Genomic DNA, 9,151 nt, shown 5'->3' with positions numbered 1-9,151 from the left:
ACACCCTCTCCCCCAGCCACCAGAGGCCTTGTCTTTCCCCCAAGCCTCCCTGGCTGCCAGGGGCCTTCTGTCTTCTCCCAGTGCTCCTGGCCACCAGGAGCCTTTTCTCTCCCCCTCTGTTGCTGTGGCCAAGGGCTGGGGGGAAGGGTTTGGGGTAGGGGACTACTTACCTGATCTTGTGGCAGACAAGATGGTGGGGGCGGGGGACTCACCTATTTTTGGCCCACTGCTGCTTAAAGTTCTGCATACCAGCGAAAAGCCATCTCCACTAACTTCACAAGTCCTCAGGATCAACTAAACACTCCTGATCTCTCTCTCTAGAAAAGTACCAGCTTGTATTCAAGATGGCGCCTCTATTCGCTGAACATTTGAATGGGTTTTTGGGGGGGGTAGGGAGGGTAAGATTTTACTTTTGTTGACTAAGGCCTGACCAATAGTTAAAACTTAAGTCAACATAGTTACACACTCCTGAGTGCCATGTGCTGACCTAATCCCCAGCGTAGACACAGCTAGGTCAACAGAAGAACGGCCCCAATGCTCAGAGAGGTGATGTTCCTACAGCGACAGAAAACCCCCTTCCAACACACTAGGCTGCATCTATGCTACAGCGTTGTGCTGGCATAACTATGGCACTGTAGCTATACACAATACATAATAGCATTCTATTGTGTCATTCTTATACCATGAGGGGCTTTTTTTAGTTTCATCCCTACTAGGTGATCAGCTTGGGATAACATATGCAAACTGAATATACTAATGTGGTCAAAAGTCACCAGTGTGGTGTCCTGACAGGTATCTTGCTCTGTCCAGTGATGATAACCATTTGGCTGCATGCATGGACTCCTCCTATAGGTAGCCAGCACAAAAGACTCCAAGAGAACCCCAAATAACCCAGAATCAGATAAGCTATGAAGGCACCCAAGCCAGGATTATTGTCAAAGAAGCATGGACCTAGCTTCCCCAGATCAGATGCCTACAGGTAAGCTAACGTGTATGCTTGTTACAATGGACTCAGCTCAGTCAGTGGCGGGATTTTTCCTTGCTCCCTAGGCTGGACAAAAAGAGTTAAGTCAAAGTATTCCAATATTTATAGATTGAGGCAAACAATCTGTGATACACAACTTATATATAATTTTACATGTTTGTTACCTTCTATTGTACCTTCCTCCTGATATTTACATTCCTGTTCAGCACCTGTCATTGTACTTTCACACCTGATGTTTCAGACAAAATATCACTACTCATCACTTTTGTCGAACTGTTTGATCATGTGTTAGGTTGGGAGCCCCATGTACTGTTCTGGTGGAATGTATCTACATGTTCTGTGTGTTTTGGCAGTGATTGCAATACTGATGCCAAGTTCATGTCCCAGACACTGACTTACAGGCAAATATCTGCTTTTGCAGGGACCTACCTATTTACTCATTGTATAGCTCTTGCTGACTTTAGTTCAGGCCGCAAGCCTTATACTGCACCCATATTTCAGGCTCTTTTTTCTACTATAATTAATAGTGATATGAAATATATTGAGCATTGCCATGTATGTATGAAATGCATCAAATATTAATGCAAAAAACTATAAATAGAATGAATAAATTAATAGCAAAACATGAACATGTATCAAGCACAGAAAATGAAGATCCTTAAATGTCCATTTATTAAGCAAATAAAGAAAGTACATCCTTAACTGGGCAGGAAAAGTAAGAGGAAAATCATTGTGCACAAAAGTGATGCTGATTAGATGACCAGATGTCCTGATTTTATAATGACAGTCCAGATATTTGGGGCTTTTTCTTATATAGGCACTTACTACTCCCCTGCCCCATCCTCTATCCCGATTTTTCAAACTTGCAGTCTGGTCAGACGAATGATGATAGCCATTTAAATCATCTCCCTGGTGTTTCAAGATGACATATGCTGGCAAATGAGAAACTGGAAATTAATATCAGAGGAATTTCAGTAATTGCACTCTTTGGAAGCTGGTAACAGAAATTCAAGAGATAAGCCTACTGATTTAGTGTGTATGATAAAGCTTATCACAGACCACTTGGGCATTAAACAAAATAATTGGTAAAACTGTGACTCAAGGAATAATTTTGTTACACCACTTATAGCATGGATTTCAGAAACAAGTGCTCCTGTTTGCATGCACCGCGTTGGCTATCCTATTATATAATGTTCATGATGGACAAATATTGTCCATAGGAACAATCTTCACGGGAAATGCAAGTATATCAGAGATGGAAACTGTATTAGTGAGAGTAGAAAGAATGTTAAACCAGTACTATTAAATGTAACTATTTCAGTCAATGCCAGCAATGGGTCTTCAGTTACTTTAATTCTTAGTTTTACTCATGTTGCATGAACAAATATTCTATTATCATTGTAAGTCCCTGGCAATGAGACAGCCACAGAAGCCCATATATCCATATGTAATTTTGTATAACTGGCAGGCTTTTCTAAAGCTGAATAACTGAATAATAATGAAGGTCTTTAATGATGATTAGAACCATTACAAAGAGTGAAAAATTAGTAATAGGGTTTCTCATCTTCAGATTGCTTATGAGAGGAACATTTCTGTAGAAATGATACATAATTATTACTCAAGGAGAAGGTATCAAAGCTAAATTAGTTGAATTTTCATTTTTTAAAAAAGTTTTCATTATGATTGAGCAAATTGCAATATTTGACCATAATAGTTAGTCTCTCTCTCTTTTTTTCTCAAATGATTCATTTAACATGTCCTTACTCAATTGTTTTAAGTTCTTCTGTTTGTATTGTGCAAGAACTATTTACACCATCACATTCAGATCATTTCAGGAATCAGAAACAGAAAACATGCTCTGCATGTTAATTTTGTTGTGATGACTACTGATTTCAGTGAAGCTATTTTTGTATTATTTTTATTTCAAAGTCATCATTTATCTGCTACCAACAGAAAATGCACCTCAGCACTTTTGAATATACAGTGCTAGCCTTTATACATTTTAATCATGAGTTAGCAAAGTGTTACTTTACATCTGCTTGTCCTTTAAACAAAGAAGGTGAAAGTACTGTTTGAATGGCATTTTTTCTCTTACAAATAGAGCTCATCACTTTTTGGAGCTACATGCTGCAAGAGCAGACTAAAGTCACTAAATGTTCATTTCACTAATAACCAAGTGTCTTGGTGGTAAGCACCCCATACTGGCCCAGTGACCAAAGGATTAATACAGGCACTTTGAACCACTGCTGATTGGAAGTGTCACAACAGCTGGGAGGACAACAGGGCTATGAAATGGTAGTGAGAGGGTGGTTAGCAGAGTAGTGAGAAGGCTGGAGAAAGGAGCTTGGGCCAGCAAGCTAGTAAAGAGCTTCCCAAAGATGCCAGCCCAGAAAGAGATGCACTGACTGAGAGGTTGGAGAGCCTGCAGAGACTCAGGAGAAGGTGGGAAGATGCTCAGGGCAGTGTCAGAGTTGAAGAACTTTGATTCTACTTCCCTAGTTCTAAGGACTTGAGCTGGGACCCAGTGGAGCAGGTGGGCCTGGGTTCCCCTATCAAACCCTAATAGACTAAGGAATTTTTTTTAAGCATTTTTGATTCCTGGGCACCCTGATGCCTGGCCAGCGGGAGTGCTGTGACACTGATGCACTTCCTCACACCAAGTCTGTAGCGTTACAATTGCCTCAGGATGTTCCAGACGTGATCTTTCTTTATACATGAGATATGTAAGATTAGTGACACAGCAGGGGTAACAGGTGATAAAAGTATTAGACAACTACTTTCACCTTTTCTTACTGGAAGAAACTCAGTGATTGCATATATAAAATAACTTCTGTTAAAAGTACCTCTACTAACAGCCACAGGGCCAAATTCTGCAGCCTTGGATCAGTCCTATCAAATAATAATACTTGACTCTTAAAGAGTCCAATCCAAAGGTATTTTAATAAATGGGAATCTTTCCACTAACTTCAATAGACTTTCAATCAGGCCTAGTAGCACAATGCAAACAACCTCCCTGCCCCCATTCAACCTGCTGGGAGTTTTGCCTTTGCAACAACTGCCGAGTTTAGCACAGAAGTATTAAAATAATTGACCTTCACTAGGGAAGATATCTAAATTTGTGTTACTGTGACAGAATTTGGGAGATAAAAATCCTTGTATATCATAACAGAAAATGGACCTTTCCATGGATATTTGCAATCATCCCAAGGAATTGACCAGAAATTATATTCCTACTGTCAAATTTTATAAGCTGTTTGGTCACACTTTAAATTAAAGTTAGTAATGTTAATTGTTAGAGACATTAATAAGTTACTTATAACTGGCTTATAGCCATCAGCACCACAAACTATTTAAATCTCTAATGTACTCATATTATTCACTTATTAACCATTTATAAATGAAAATTTCACATGAAGTGTTACTGGATATTTGAAAGAAGCTACAGAATTAATATCATTCTCTTGTATGCTTTGCAGGTCTTCAAAATATTTTTTTTCTAAAATCATTTTTGTATCATCACTAATTAATGTAATAGTTTTTGTCATAAATTATTCCTGTTCTCTAAGATTAAATTCTACTCACCTCCTAATGCAAGGAATCTCACAGAAGTCAGTGAGGTAAGACAAACGGGATATTGGGTCAGATTTTTCAAAGGTCTGTAGGCACCTAACTCCTATTGTTTTCTTTGGGAGTTAGGTATCTAAATGCATTTACAAATCTAACCCTTAGTGCCCATATTTTATGGCAGATTCAGCCAGTATTGCTTATGTACAAAGCAAACTCTTCCAACCATATCCTAGTTTATTGTTGGGCTTTCCATCCCCCTTTAAAAATTAAATGCTTATATATGTGGTGTCATCTGAGGATCTGATTCTTCTGTCACCAAGCTGTGGGAAAAAAATTAAGGAAAAATCTATACAGAAAGGAGGAGCTATGGTGAGATCCTCCACGTGGTTCAGGTTGCTATGCAACCACTTCCCTTGCCTCTACATGCCTGGAACAGCTGCTCCACGTACAGCCAGTGCAGAGCAGCTTATGAAACTGGGAAATGAGATCAAAGGGAAAGAGCAACCAAAATCTAGTGAGACCACATACAATAGTATAATATTACTCGGTACCAACAAAAATCCAGCACAGACCCTCTCATAGAGATTCCAGGGGCAGAAATTCCAGGGAGACCCTCGTTGTCTGAAAACCAACCATTGCTATCTAGAAAGTGGTGGATGGCTAGAATGGAGAGGCATCTGCATTGCATCTCTCCTGCTGGGAATTACAGGAGCTTTCCTTTTGGCAGAACCCCCAAGAAAGGCACTGAAAGTGACATTGCTTTCTCTTTTCCTGTGTAAAGCCCACAGAACCTGGTTGTTGGCAGGAGGGATTGAGCCTACAACCTTAGGGGCTAAAGGGATGTGTTAAACCACATGAGCTAAGTCAACTGGCTCTCAGCTAAAGCTGTAAAGCAGGCTTCAGTCTCCCTCACTAGTGGCCTGAGAGAGTCTGGATTATATACTTCCCCGAGCAAACACATCCTGAACATCTGAAACCTCCTAACAGTTCATCCAGAACAAACCCACACATGTAAGGCTGATGTACACTGGTCATCCAGCAGGTGCAATTGAACCTACCATTTTAAGGGCTAAAGCCACATATCTCTATTGTATGAGTTAGAACAATTCACACGTGCTCTGAAATTAAACTACCATCTCCGTATACAAGCAGAGATGAATGTCACCCTGTTAATAATGGTATTAATTCTCAATGTACAGTGTTACCACAATCATTCTGGAGTCAACTCATCCGCTCATGAAACCTGCTATGTTACTTCTGAAAATAAAACACCGCAGGATTTATCTCCATAAAGACTCCACCAGGTTGAGAGAAGGAGGGAGATATAGCAGAGTGTGAGCCAAAAGGAATAAATTCAGACTTGCCTCACAAACTGTTAATTTGAGACAATTGACCAAGAGACCAGCACAACAATGAGCCAATATAAGGAGAAAAAAGATGAATTTTCTTAAGTAAGGGAAGACTGTTCCCATGAGGAAAAGCCTTAGCAATTAACAGGAATGAAGGCAATAGATTTCTCTGGAAACTACTCTAAAACAATGACAGTCTTATAGAAATTAGTCTGAGGCACTATATAAATTAATATGGGAGTCTATTAATTTCCTTTCTATAGTTTTTAGGGGTGGGAGTGCTTAATATCCTATAGAATTCTATAATAGGGGATCGTTTTCCATTAAATTCCTCAGGATGGTTAAAAACAATCTTAGAGTATCACTTTCTACACAATTCTCCAAAATGTTTCCTTAAGGAAGATTTTGGGTGAACAACTTTTACAACCTTTCTGAAACCCAGATGGACCAAAATTATCTACTGTTAATACATTCCTCATTCTGTCCTTTTAAAATGTTGGGATGAAATCCTGTAACTAAAGTCAGTGGGATTTTTGCCACTGACTTCAGTAGGACCAAGATTTTACCCTGAGTCCTACCAGAGGCCTTCAAAGGGTATCAGCTCCATATTTCCAGGAACTGATTTTTGTCTCACTATAAGCCCTGTACAGAAAGGCCATCATTAAGATGCACTCCACATGAGCATATTCAAGAAATGAACCAAGCCCTGTGTTTCTTGAATATTTTAGTTTATAAAGAGCATGGTGAAAAACACCAGGCAGAGGAATCAGCTTGACCTTTTTGAGACATAATTAATAGCAAAACAGTAATATTTCAGCTATATATATTCTGTTAAACAAAATAAATGGTACTTATATGTACAATGTTGCTAATGTTGTGGGAGGAAAACAAATATGACAGAGAACTAAGTGGTAGAGGAGAATGTATGGCATGGATAAGAAATCACTGACTGAATTTACACAAGAGAATGGAGTTTCTCCTGTACTGCACCTTCAGAGCCCTGATGGGTCTCTGACACAGGAACAGACTTTCAGCCAGTTCTCAAAAGGAAAAAACAGAGTCCAGAATCAGTCACAGCTGCGCTTTATCCATTGTGAGTAAAAAGCAATGAAACCATATGAAATATGGCTTTGGGCCCAGATTTGATTAAGGCTATTGCAGACTAGACTAATGCTGATGTAGTCTTCGGTTTCTTCAAAAATACTGTTACTTTTCATGGCTGTAGCAAAAACCCACAATCCTCTGTTCCCTGCCAGACTTCCTCTTCTAAAAAGGGCTGATTCACAGCAACAGAGGCTGTGCACACACAAGCATGCATGACCTAGAAATGGCAAAAGGGCCTCTCAGGATAATTCTTTTAGTGATAGAAATGTAGCCGTGTTAGTCTGGGGTAGTTGAAGCAAAATGCAGGACAATGTAGCACTTTAAAGACTAACAAGATGGCTTATTAGATGATGAGCTTTCGTGGGCCAGACCCACTTCCTCAGATCAAATAGTGGAAGAAAGTAGTCACAACCATATATACCATAGGATACAATTAAAAAAAATGAACAAATATGAAAAGGACAAATCACATTGCAGAACAGGACGGGGATGCAGGGGGGGGGGGGGGGGGAAGGAAGGAAGGTAAGTGTCTGTGAGTTGATGATATTAGAGGTAGGGAGAGTGGGATGTTTGTGAGTTAATGGTATTAGAGGTGATAATTGGGGAAACTATCTTGGTAATGGGTGAGATAGTTCAAATGTTTGTTAAGTCCTTGTTGGAAAGTGTCAAATTTTAACATGAATGACAGTTCAGAGGATTCCCTGTCAAGTGCACATGTAAAAGGTCTTTGAGGCAGAATGCAGGTGGCTAAGTCATTTAGAGAGTGTCCTTTCTGGTTAAAATGGCAAGAAACTGTTTTCTCTTTGTGATCTTGTCTGATATCTGTTTTGTGGGCATTAATCCTTTGGCGAAGTGTCTGAGATGTTTGTCCAATGTACATAGCAGACGGACACTTTCGGCACATGATAGCATAGATTATATTTCTGGATGCGCAGGAATATGTGTTCTTGATCTTATAACTCACTTGGTTAGGTCCAATAATGGTATCAGCAGAATGAATATGTGGACAAAGCTGGCAACGGGGTTTGTTGCAAGGGAAGGTACCAGGGTTGGTATTAGTGTGGTATGTCCTGTGGTGGTACGTCTATATCCAAGCCCTTCGATACAACCGCATCTGCTCTAATCCCACTGACAGAGACCAGAAGCTTCAGGATCTCTACCAAGCATTTATAAATCTCAACTACCCACCCAGAGAAATAAAAAAGCAAATTGAAAGAGCCAGACGAATACCTAAAAACCATCTACTTCAAGACAGACCCAAGAAAACCAACAATAGAACACCACTTGTCATCACCTACAACCCCCAACTTAAACCTGTCCAACACATTATCAATAAACTACAGCCTATATTGGAACAGGATACCATACTCAAAGAGGCTCTGGGAGACAGACCCATAGTCTCCTATAGACAACCACCTAACCTCAAGATGATTCTTACCAACCATCAATAATAATTCTTTTGTGACACTTCCATGCAATATCGAAAATACTCATTTGGATGCATGCAATGTATATTTAAAATATGAAACTATTAAGAATAATGCCTCAGTATACATTTCTTAAGCTCTTTGAAATCAAAAGATAGTGCAGCATAGGTAGATGAGTAATAACAATCTTATCTGGTATCTAGTTTGGTTTTACAGCCATAGTTTCCCATATTAAATTTGGTAAGAGTTTCAATTGAATAAATGGGAAGAAGGGGAGACAGACTCACTAAGTAATCCATTTATAATGGCCACAAAATTGATGTTTCCTAATCAGAATAAACTCCATGTTTAACAATCCCCATTATGCCTCAACAAAATTATCATGAAAATCTCACACTCTAAAGTGAAACAGAGACAGCATTAAGGTAGGAATCGAATTGTATGTGTGATTTTGATCTCATATTACTGTAAAGCAGGAATTCTATTTAAGTCAAGTGAATTATTATATCATTGTAAAAACAGTGAGTTCAAGATCAGGCCTTTTATAAATTCATGCCAAATTTCAAAGATCAGACCATTTGTTGTTTTTTAAGTTAGACCATTTCTGAGTTACTCATCTATATGTGTGAATTGTGTTTTAAAGTGAGAGAAATAAAATCTTTCATCCTTGCATGATCCAAAAAGGAGCATTTTAAAAAAACTGTAAACAAGTGAAATAG

This window comes from Pelodiscus sinensis, chromosome 12, assembly GCF_049634645.1.
Source record: "Pelodiscus sinensis isolate JC-2024 chromosome 12, ASM4963464v1, whole genome shotgun sequence".
Lineage (NCBI taxonomy): Eukaryota > Metazoa > Chordata > Testudines > Trionychidae > Pelodiscus > Pelodiscus sinensis.
This window is presented reverse-complemented; position numbering follows the sequence as displayed.